The sequence below is a fragment of the Taudactylus pleione genome, unplaced genomic scaffold, assembly GCF_031769625.1.
Source record: "Taudactylus pleione unplaced genomic scaffold, aTauple2 ptg001096l, whole genome shotgun sequence".
In the NCBI taxonomy this organism is placed as follows: Eukaryota; Metazoa; Chordata; class Amphibia; order Anura; family Myobatrachidae; genus Taudactylus; species Taudactylus pleione.
This window is the reverse complement of record NW_028285497.1, coordinates 787,928-799,903: the sequence shown is the minus strand read 5'-3', so window position 1 is coordinate 799,903 and position 11,976 is coordinate 787,928. Positions and strand designations below refer to the sequence as shown.

Genomic DNA, 11,976 nt, shown 5'->3' with positions numbered 1-11,976 from the left:
CACGGGGTACTGATACAATGTATTATAGGGAAGGAGGCACTGATATAATGTAATATACAGATAGAGGGAGGCACTGTGTACTGATACAATGTATTATAGGGAAGGAGGCACTGATATACTGTAACATATAGATAGAGAGAGGCACGGAGTACTGATACAATGTATTATAGGGAAGGAGGCACTGATATACTGTAATATACAGATAGAGGGAGGCACGGGGTACAGTCTGTACAGGGTATAGGTGGGGCAGGTAGAGCTGGGCCCATACATACATACATAGCAGTGTACAGCAGATTGTGCAATGTATTATAGAGAAGGAGGCACTGATATACTGTAATATACAGATAGAGGGAGGCACGAGGTACAGTCTGTACAGGGTATAGGTGGGGCAGGTAGAGCTGGGCCCATACATACATAGTAGTGTACAGCAGATTGTGCAATGTATTATAGGGAAGGAGGCACTGATATACTGTAATATACAGATAGAGGGAGGCACGGGGTACAGTCTGTACAGGGTATAGGTGGGGCAGGTAGAGCTGGGCCCATACATACATAGTAGTGTACAGCAGATTGTACAATGTATTATAGGGAAGGAGGCACTGATATAATGTAATATACAGATAGAGGGAGGCACGGGGTACAGTCTGTACAGGGTATAGGTGGGGCAGGTAGAGCTGGGCCCATACATACATAGTAGTGTACAGTAGATTGTGCAATGTATTATAGGGAAGGAGGCACTAATATACTGTAATATACAGATAGAGGGAGGCACGGGGTACAGTCTGTACAGGGTATAGGTGGGGCAGGTAGAGCTGGGCCCATACATACAGTGTGTACAGCAGATTGTACAATGTATTATAGGGAAGGAGGCACTGATATACTGTAATATACAGATAGAGGGAGGCACGGGGTACAGTCTGTACAGGGTATAGGTGGGGCAGGTAGAGCTGGGCCCATACATACATAGTAGTGTACAGCAGATTGTGCAATGTATTATAGGGAAGGAGGCACTGATATAATGTAATATACAGATAGAGGGAGGCACGGGGTACAGTCTGTACAGGGTATAGGTGGGGCAGGTACAGTAGTTGGGCCCATACATACATAGTAGTGTACAGTAGATTGTGCAATGTATTATAGGGAAGGAGGCACTGATATACTGTAATATACAGATAGAGAGAGGCACGAGGTACAGTCTGTACAGGGTATAGGTGGGGCAGGTAGAGCGGGGCCCATACATACATAGTAGTGTACAGCAGATTGTGCAATGTATTATAGGGAAGGAGGCACTGATATACTGTAATATACAGATAGAGGGAGGCACGAGGTACAGTCTGTACAGGGTATAGGTGGGGCAGGTAGAGCTGGGCCCATACATACATAGTAGTGTACAGCAGATTGTGCAATGTATTATAGGGAAGGAGGCACTGATATACTGTAATATACAGATAGAGGGAGGCACGGGGTACAGTCTGTACAGGGTATAGGTGGGGCAGGTAGAGCTGGGCCCATACATACATAGTAGTGTACAGCAGATTGTGCAATGTATTATAGGGAAGGAGGCACTGATATACTGTAATATACAGATAGAGGGAGGCACGGGGTACAGTCTGTACAGGGTATAGGTGGGGCAGGTAGAGCTGGGCCCATACATACATAGTAGTGTACAGCAGATTGTGCAATGTATTATAGGGAAGGAGGCACTGATATACTGTAATATACAGATAGAGGGAGGCACGGGGTACAGTCTGTACAGGGTATAGGAGGGGCAGGTAGAGCTGGGCCCATACATACATAGTAGTGTACAGCAGATTGTGCAATGTATTATAGGGAAGGAGGCACTGATATACTGTAATATACAGATAGAGGGAGGCACGAGGTACAGTCTGTACAGGGTATAGGTGGGGCAGGTAGAGCTGGGCCCATACATACATAGTAGTGTACAGCAGATTGTGCAATGTATTATAGGGAAGGAGGCACTGATATACTGTAATATACAGATAGAGGGAGGCACGGGGTACAGTCTGTACAGGGTATAGGTGGGGCAGGTAGAGCTGGGCCCATACATACATAGTAGTGTACAGCAGATTGTGCAATGTATTATAGGGAAGGAGGCACTGATATACTGTAATATACAGATAGAGGGAGGCACGGGGTACAGTCTGTACAGGGTATAGGAGGGGCAGGTAGAGCTGGGCCCATACATACATAGTAGTGTACAGCAGATTGTGCAATGTATTATAGGGAAGGAGGCACTGATATACTGTAATATACAGATAGAGGGAGGCACGGGGTACAGTCTATACAGGGTATAGGAGGGGCAGGTAGAGCTGGGCCCATACATACATAGTAGTGTACAGCAGATTGTGCAATGTATTATAGGGAAGGAGGCACTGATATACTGTAATATACAGATAGAGGGAGGCACGGGGTACAGTCTGTACAGGGTATAGGTGGGGCAGGTAAAGCTGGGCCCATACATACATAGTAGTGTACAGCAGATTGTGCAATGTATTATAGGGAAGGAGGCACTGATATACTGTAATATACAGATAGAGGGAGGCACGGGGTACAGTCTGTACAGGGTATAGGTGGGGCAGGTAGAGCTGGGCCCATACATACATAGTAGTGTACAGCAGATTGTGCAATGTATTATAGGGAAGGAGGCACTGATATACTGTAATATACAGATAGAGGGAGGCACGGGGTACAGTCTGTACAGGGTATAGGAGGGGCAGGTAGAGCTGGGCTCATACATACATAGTAGTGTACAGCAGATTGTGCAATGTATTATAGGGAAGGAGGCACTGATATACTGTAATATACAGATAGAGGGAGGCACGAGGTACAGTCTGTACAGGGTATAGGTGGGGCAGGTAGAGCTGGGCCCATACATACATAGTAGTGTACAGCAGATTGTGCAATGTATTATAGGGAAGGAGGCACTGATATACTGTAATATACAGATAGAGGGAGGCACGGGGTACAGTCTGTACAGGGTATAGGTGGGGCAGGTAGAGCTGGGCCCATACATACATAGTAGTGTACAGCAGATTGTGCAATGTAGGAGCAGCCTGGGGCTATGGGTGGAGCTGCTGCAGCTGATCTCTCCCTCTCTGTCTCAGTTGATACTTTCCTTACTGGAGCCACAGGGAAGAGTCCCCACCTCCTCCCCAGTCCCCTATCCCAGTCTAACCAGAAGTTCCAGTGTGAGTGTGAGAATCTGCAGCCAGACCCCGGGTCCCCCTGCACCTGGACTGCCCAGGTAAGTGCCCCCATGGCCTGTGCTGACGTTTGGTTTGGACGCTTGTCTGTGTCTGGTTTGTTGCTTTGGGATGTTGCCCAGTTGCTGCTACACTGACAGTATATGTGATAAGGAGGAATGCAATGCCCTGAGGCTGCTCCCTGCTCATACAACTGCATAACATGAAATCAGTTACTCCCAGTGGCTGGAGTACCGACAGCAGCTGTGGTTAATGGTGGCTGCTGTCCTGTGCTATCTGACCCCTGGGTTGTTTCTGTTAAGCTGAGTACACACTGGAGCGATGGCCATTCCTTGCGACATCGGGGATTGTCCGTCCACACTTAAGCTGGGTACACACGTAAAGATTTTCTGTCCAACCAGCCGACTAGTTAATTGGTTGGAATGAGAATCTGGTAACGTATGATAGTAAATGACAATCAGCAATTTGCTCCCAAACACCGGAGAATGGACAAAAACTGTTTGAACAAATTATTTAGATCAAACATTTAACAAACTTGTCTGACGCCATTTTCATCTGTTTTCTGGCATTTAGGAGCAAATTGCTGATCATCAGTTACTCCCATACGTTACCAGATTCTCATTCCAACCAATCACCTAGTTGGCTGCTTGGACAGAAAACTTTTATGTGTGTCTGCAGCTTTAAATGAGTTAATGAATATCGGAACGATCGCTGTTCTGTCCTTTATCTTACTACAGGTCACTATCAATGTCGTCAGACTGAGCACATCAAGCCTAGAGGCCGCAGGAGTGCGCTAACGCCGCTACACACTGGGCGATGCAGGCGATTTGATGTTACGAAACGGCAAATCGTCCCAACATCGCTCCAGTGTGTCCCCAGCTTTAGTGTTGAGTTATCTTGGGTTCATTTCAGTTGTTGCCACTGCTCACGTATCCGGCAGTTACAGGAGCTTCTGCTTCGCAAGCGTCACTTTTGGGAGGCAAAACCTGAGTTGTAGATGAACGCGATTTGGCGTTTCGGAATGAGAAATAACGTCTATTGTGCTGAATTGATTAGCCCCTCGTTTTAGATTTCGGGAACAGAAGTTTGGAAACTACCACTGATCATCACCGCGATATTTTGCTGCGCACATTACTGCGCACTTATTATGGCGAGGAATCTTTACTCACTTTCCTGCACATCTCTGTGGGGTGTGCCGATGAATGAGCGAAGATCCATCGCCGCGCAGTGATGCTGCCATTGTTCCGTAGACACATAGGGCCTGATTCAGTGCCGGACGCAATTAGCGCTCGCTTGTCCAAAAAATAGGGGTGGCTATTCAAATGAACCGTTCGCTCTTTGCGGTCTGTTCACGCCTCTATGTCTGAACGAGCGAACAAAACTTGTGGTCGTTTTTTGGATAAATACGTCCCCCTGGCCGCTCGCATCCTACGTCATGTCCGCTATTTATTAGATTAATCGAGTACATCGACCAGCGTATGAACTGCTCGCTATTCTTGTGGTTGGTTTTTGCTACCACAATTTTGCGAGCAGTTCTGACTATAAAATAACCCAGTGACGTGGTCAATGACGCTGCTGTATTAATTATGCACACCCATAAAACGCCCGTTTTGACCTTTAAGCACGCCTGCGATCGGATCTCCACTCCCCGTTTTCAAGCACCTTCCCCTGTTACCACCCACATACGCCTCATTCTGTCACTCAAAATAGCAGGCATTCGCTATTTAGCGAACAAACGATTTTCGGCCGCACTGACTGGTTAGCGCATGCGTATTACGATCTGTACGCATGCGCAGTTGGGCAAACATCGCTCGGAACGAGCGTACTGCCGCTTACGAGCGGCTCTGAATCAGGCCCATAGTGCGGAATAGAATTGCCCCATAATAATTTATTTCAAATCTCCAACATTTCCTTTAGATTTATGCAGCTCTAGAGGAAGAGGTGTAGGCAGGACCCCCGAATGATGGGCCCAATGACCAGCTGTGATTCTGCCCCCCCCCCTCCTTCCAGAGAGAGATTCTCTATAAAGTTACATCTCAATGGTTAATTTAATACATTGGAGTTTACAACAAATCTGCGATATTCTGGGTTGGAAGCCACAAAAACATGACATTGGTTCTGTAAGAGACGGGTGGGGTGTGAGCTGGGGGTCCCGCTAACTGCAGGTCGGGGGATCCTCTGTAGACCATAGGTTGATGTGTTGGATCTGTGTTATGTAGCAGAAGTGTACATCGGCGGTGGGCTGTTGTACTGGTCCTGTGGCCTGGGAATGGACAATGCTGTATGGCACGCTGGCAGCTATATGGCATCGGTGTCACATGACTGGCGCCATGATGATGCGGTCATGGCTGCAGGTGCAGCAAGTTCTGGGCCACACAAGATTAGAGATACAGTAATGGCTGCAGCTTGTCATGTGTGCGTCCATCCTACGGTGGTAGGTTCCCCGTTATTACAATGATGCAGCTGGTCATGTAATTGCCCCGTCTTCGGGGTGCAGCTACCACCCAGGGATATATCTGACCACCTGTAGGACATCCTTCTGTTATGTGTAAATCTCCGCTCTCTATGGAGCCCATTGGTGCTCTCTGCAAGTTAAACCAGTGCTAGGACTTAAGAGAAGAGAAAACACAAGGAGCGCTATCCACAATTTATAGATACGGTTTATTTAAACATTGTTGGTTGATAAAAAACAGGGAGATCCCACATAAAAAATTCTCACAACATGATACATAAAATAAAAATTAAAAAAACATAATCAGATCCACATAAAAAATATTCCAAATCACCTGTTGTCTATATCAGCAGATATTAAACAGATCACACAACGTTATTAAACCACTCGTGGAAAAGCCGATATAGGCCCTGATTCAGAGCCGGACGCTCTGACCAGAGCGCTCGCTCTGAATCAGGGCCCTCCTCCATTAAAATGGAGCGTCCTCCTGGACGCTCGTATAGCTGTGGGTCACCACCCACAGCCTATACGAGCGTGCAGGATGATGGTCGCGATGGTCTTGACCATCGCGACCATCGAAACTGCGAGCAACAGCCTGCGGTTGAGTTTTTCAACCGCAAGGCCAGGAGTGATTTTGGCTCTATCAGAGCCAAAATCACTCCCACCATCACTAGTGATGTCAGTGGGGCCGGCTTCAGACGGTAGGCGTTCCCATGAGAACGCCTCCGTCTGACTGCCACGCCCCCGGCACGCCCACCAAAGGGGGCGTGCTGTCAATCAACATCGAGACCCCGAGCGATGGAAAGCCCGTCGTGCGCATGCGCAGTGGGGAACATCGACCCACTTGCGAGCGTACTGCCGCTCGCGAGTGGGTCTGAATGACCCCCTTAATCCCTTATCCACTGTGAAATAATCATATATTGCACATAATTGGTAGTCTTATTTAACCTTGGAACTATCAGTTGTAGTTCTTCAATAGTTGAGAGCTGTCGGGGTGTGCTGGGCCTTGCAGTACCACCGGAGCTGCAGTAAAACGCTGTATTATTTGGCCTGGCACACATTATGGGAGCTGTAATGTTGATGTGAGTGTTATACGGTTACGCTGCAGCATCTCCCTGGCATGTGCGCTCTGCTATCCCTGGTACCTGCTGGCACCGGGGCTGCTGGGGTGGGTAGGATTGCGGACCACCCGGAGAGTCCCCAGCCGCTATGCAATATGTGCTTTATGTAATAACATTTCTGTCACCTCATCGGTAACCAGACACTCCTTTATTTACTCGCCTTATTTCCTGGACGCTAAGTGCCTGAACAGCAGATGTTGTTATTACGTAATTACAGTCACCACATTCCTAGCAACCCAGCAGAGGTCACTGAAATGGGGGCACTACAAGTCCCAGCAGGCCCTGACAGCCAAGCTGCAACTTGCAGCTCACTTCACTTGTACTTCTAAATAGAACGAAGGTTGTGCTTCGACTTGTAGTTCCACAGAAACAGGAATGCTGGAGGGGTGTAATTCCACCGGGCTTTAGCACTGTCATGGTGTGCTGGGAGCTGTAGTTCCTCAATGGGGATTTTGATTGGGGCGGTACACCTGTCAAACCGTAATGCAGGTGAGCTCAGGGAGGACAGAAACCTCCAGTGGAACAGAATGGCTGTACTGTAGTATTGTTAGTGTGTGCTGGAATTTGTAGTTCCACAAGGCTGTAGTACTGTTTGGGTGTGCTGGAATTTGTAGTTCCACAAACAGATGACGTGTTTAAGCGTGTGCTGTGTAAATGCCCGACTTGAGGCACGTGTCTGCTCAGGGAGTAACCGCAGCCTCATCAGTCCTCAGAGAGCGAGAACGTGGACTCACCAGGGGGAAATGAGAAGATAATAACCCTGAAACACTCCTCAGATTGTGCAGCGTATGAGGGAAGTGAGAGGTCGCGCTCTGTGTTTACTTTCACCGTGAGGAAATGAACATTTATAGACGTGGCGGATTGTACAGAACCACTTCACTAGCAATACTGCACGGCTCAAGAGCTAGCAATCTGTGACCAAATGTGTATAGACTGACACTAGTAATACATACCTGTAATCAGGCCGGGGATGCAGTCAGGAAGCCGACGGACGCAATGCCGACTGCCGGCTTCCCGACTGTCAAATCCCGGCAAGGTACAAATGACAGGCGTCGAAATCCCAACGCCTGTCATTAAAACCTGCACCGGGAGCCCGACACCCGGCATTCCGATCGAAGGCGGGCGCGGACAGCCGCGCGGGGGGGGGGGAGTGTTAGGTTAGGAGCTCCTGAGGGAGACTTAGGTTTAGACTGCGGGGAAGGGGCGGCCGGCGATATAACATTATATAATATTCCGTAGTCAGGCGGAGCTATGAAGTGGAAGGAATCCCGTGTAAGCCGCCTGGCGTGTCAGGGATACATGGGTGATTTATGCTGTGTGATAGAGCTGCAGCTGGCTCATGTACAACACGCTGACAAGTAACTGCTTCCCGTCTGCCGGTTCCAAGCTCGCCTCCTGGAAGACGCTCTCCCTGTATCTGCATTGTCCGCTCCTATGGGCTACAGACAGGCTGCGGCTTCCCGCGAGGACTCCGGTACACGGTCTGTAATACTCCGGCTGTCTGATATGGGGCTTATTTATCATTGTATAATCCCTGTATCTGCATTGTCCGCTATGGGCTACAGACAGGCTGCGGCTTCCCGCGAGGACTCCGGTACACGGTCTGTAATACTCCGGCTGTCTGATATGGGGCTTATTTATCATTGTATAATCCCTGTATCTGCATTGTCCGCTCCTATGGGCTATAGACAGGCTGCGGCTTCCCGCGAGGACTCCGGTACACGGTCTGTAATACTCCGGCTGTCTAATATGGGGCTTATTTATCATTGTATATCTGAGGTATAATCCCTGTATCTGCATTGTCCGCTCCTATGGGCTACAGACAGGCTGCGGCTTCCCGCGAGGACTCCGGTACACGGTCTGTAATACTCCGGCTGTCTGATATGGGGCTTATTTATCATTGTATAATCCCTGTATCTGCATTGTCCGCTCCTATGGGCTACAGACAGGCTGCGGCTTCCCGCGAGGACTCCGGTACACGGTCTGTAATACTCCGGCTGTCTGATATGGGGCTTATTTATCATTGTATAATTCCTGTATCTGCATTGTCCGCTATGGGCTATAGACAGGCTGCGGCTTCCCGCGAGGACTCCTGTACACGGTCTGTAATACTCCGGCTGTCTGATATGGGGCTTATTTATCATTGTATAATCCCTGTATCTGCATTGTCCGCTATGGGCTACAGACAGGCTGCGGCTTGCCGCGAGAACTCCGGTACACGGTCTGTAACACTCCGGCTGTCTGATATGGGGCTTATTTATCATCGTATAATCCCTGTATCTGCATTGTCCGCTATGAGCTATAGACAGGCTGCGGCTTCCCGCGAGGACTCCTGTACACGGTCTGTAACACTCCGGCTGTCTGGTATGGGGCTTATTTATCATTGTATAATCCCTGTATCTGCATTGTCCGCTATGGGCTACAGACAGGCTGCGGCTTGCCGCGAGAACTCCGGTACACGGTCTGTAACACTCCGGCTGTCTGATATGGGGCTTATTTATCATCGTATATCTGAGGTATAATCCCTGAAAACACAAATATTAAGTTTCCCCGCGGATGTATTAAGGAGGGAGCGCAGCAGGTAACTCTGATATCTACTGTGATCCCTCCATTCCCGCAGGCAGCCGCGTCCCCAGCTATGGCAGCCGTGCATGTGCAGGGTGGGATGCGGCGGCTCTCCGGGCACATCGCACGTGCGGATGATACATTCGGTCGCATATTACAATGTGATCATGGGCGGTAATGACATGCGATAGCGATCATTGATAAATGGGGCCCTAATTATTAGATATGTAACATACAGGTAGCCGGCACCAGCGATGCGATATTCCACGGCGGAGCTTCGTTAGATATTTCATGTCAGCTGAGGTTATACATGAAATATGAGCATTGGATCAGATTGTGGCCACCTGCAGCACAAACCTGAATCTCAGCCAATGATATAGATCAGGCTCAGAACTAATCCTATTAGGTAGAAGAACAGGTTTTATAGGTGTACAGCAACGTGTGTGATAATAGGAGAATAAAGCATTGGCCCAGTCTAGTGTTCATTCTAGCACCCTGCATCTGTCACACCACGTGCAGGTCCTCTATCCTGCCTGGGGTGTCGCTCTCTGCTCTGGTGCTTCTAGCACACTCAGCTATTGCAACAAACTTCTGATATACAGACCAGTGTGTGTGTGCTAGAAGCACCAGAGCAGAGAGCTACACCCAGGTAGGATAGAGGAACTACACGGGCTGTGACAGACGCAGGGTGCTAGAATGATCACCACAGTCCTTAGATGGTGAGAGCAGAGCGATGAGCTTCCATATAGTCTAAGGGCCTGATTCAGACCCGCTCGCGAGCGCGCAGCACGTGTCGCCTCTGGCGTGATTCAGAGCGAGCGATCGCAAACAGCGAGCATCTCTGAATCAGGCCCTATTTCCCACCAGCACCCTCTTTGTAAGAACAACTATTATGTTGCAAACTGAAGGTGACGCCTATTATCACGTGTACAGGAATGAGCGTATATTCTGGATTGCTGGGCCCAGGCCTGTCATTAGCTCTACCAAGGCCTGTGGATAGCTGGGCCTATTCCTGTCATGGGTTAAGCGTTAAGATGCACTCACCCAGAGTCTTGTTGATTATAAAACAGGGGCTTTTGTGCTAGATAGAGAGGCTTAAAAAGAAAGTTTACGAATTGCTAGTACATTCTCAGTGATGTCACTGGCTCCTAGTGACTGGATAGGCTACATTCTCAGTGATGTCACTGGCTCCTAATGACTGGATAGGCTGCATTCTCAGTGATGTCACTGGCTCCTAGTGACTGGATAGGCTGCATTCTCAGTGATGTCACTGGTTCCTAGTGACTGGATAGGCTGCATTCTCAGTGATGTCACTGGTACCTAGTGACTGGATAGGCTGCATTCTCAGTGAGGTCACTGGCTCCTAGTGACTGGATAGGCTGCATTCTCAGTGAGGTCACTGGCTCCTAGTGACTGGATAGGCTGCAGCCTCAGTGAGGTCACTGGCTCCTAGTGACTGGATAGGCTGTATTCTCAGTGATGTCACTGGCTCCTAGTGGCTGGACAGGCTGCATGGCTCCTAGTGACTGCATAGGCTGTATTTTCAGTGATGTCACTGGCTCCTAATGTATGGATAGGCTGCATTCTCAATGAGGTCACTGGCTCCTAGTGGCTGGATAGGCTGCATCCTCAATGATGTCACTGTCTCCTAGTGGCTGGATAGGCTGCAGCCTCAGTGATGTCACTGGCTCCTAGTGGCTGGACAGGCTGCATGGCTCCTAGTGACTGCATAGGCTGTATTCTCAGTGATGTCACTGGCTCCTAGTGTATGGATAGGCTGCATTCTCAATGAGGTCACTGGCTCTTAGTGGCTGGATAGGCTGCATTCTCAGTGATGTCACTAGTTTCTAGTATAACCCCTTGTTACAGGTGATTTGTGGTGGGAATGTGTCACCTGACATTCCCCTGCTGATGCTCTTTGGTGAATGCCTGCTTACTAATACCTCACTTGCAGAGCTCTGTCCATCCTGACTGACGCATTATTGCCACACGCACCCAGTCTCTCAGCATCTGACTCTCAGGACCATCATTATCTGGCAGTCTGTCGTCGTCACTCTTGTATTCTTGGATCTCTGCCTTGTGCTCGGGAACCTCACATCGTACCATGGGGCTGACGAAGGTGAGTGAAAGCTCACCCCGTTTTGTGGGCGGGTAGGGGGGTGGCTGCACAAACGCAGGCGTTCCCCTAGGAACGCCTGGCGTTTGTGGGAGGACCTACTGACATCACTAGTGATGTCAGTAGTGGACTCCCTGCTCTATTAGAGCAGGGAGTCCACTCGGGCTTGCGGCAGCCGAGACCCTACCCCAGGGTCTCATCGCAAGCCCGATGGTCGCGATAATCGCAACGGTCTCCAGCCCGCTCGCACAAGCTGTGGGTGGAGACCCACAGCTTTGCGACAGGCCTGGAGTAAAAAATAAATAAAAACGGCCACAGACCCTGCGAGCTGCCTGCGGCAGCGAGCAGGTCTGAATCAGGGCCACTGTCTCCATCTTGCCATTACACTCTGACCTCTCGATTCTCATGGCCCTTGGGACATTCTTCTCTTCTGTGAAGCTTTGCAGAGCTTGTCCCCGGTAGCTAACGCCATTGTACCCTATAAGCCACTTACCGCAG

General features: G+C 49.3%; 1 protein-coding gene across 1 annotated transcript in view; it reads left to right on the top strand.

The window, feature by feature from the left end:
* Positions 1–3,131: 3,131 nt before the first annotated feature.
* The window catches only part of MST1R (macrophage stimulating 1 receptor), a 71,360-nt gene continuing 62,515 nt past the window's right edge, over positions 3,132–11,976 (top strand). Inside the window, exon 1 of the mRNA XM_088461782.1 lies at positions 3,132–3,265. The gene's annotated coding sequence lies outside the window, so the exon portion shown is untranslated. The remainder of the gene's footprint in view (positions 3,266–11,976) is intronic.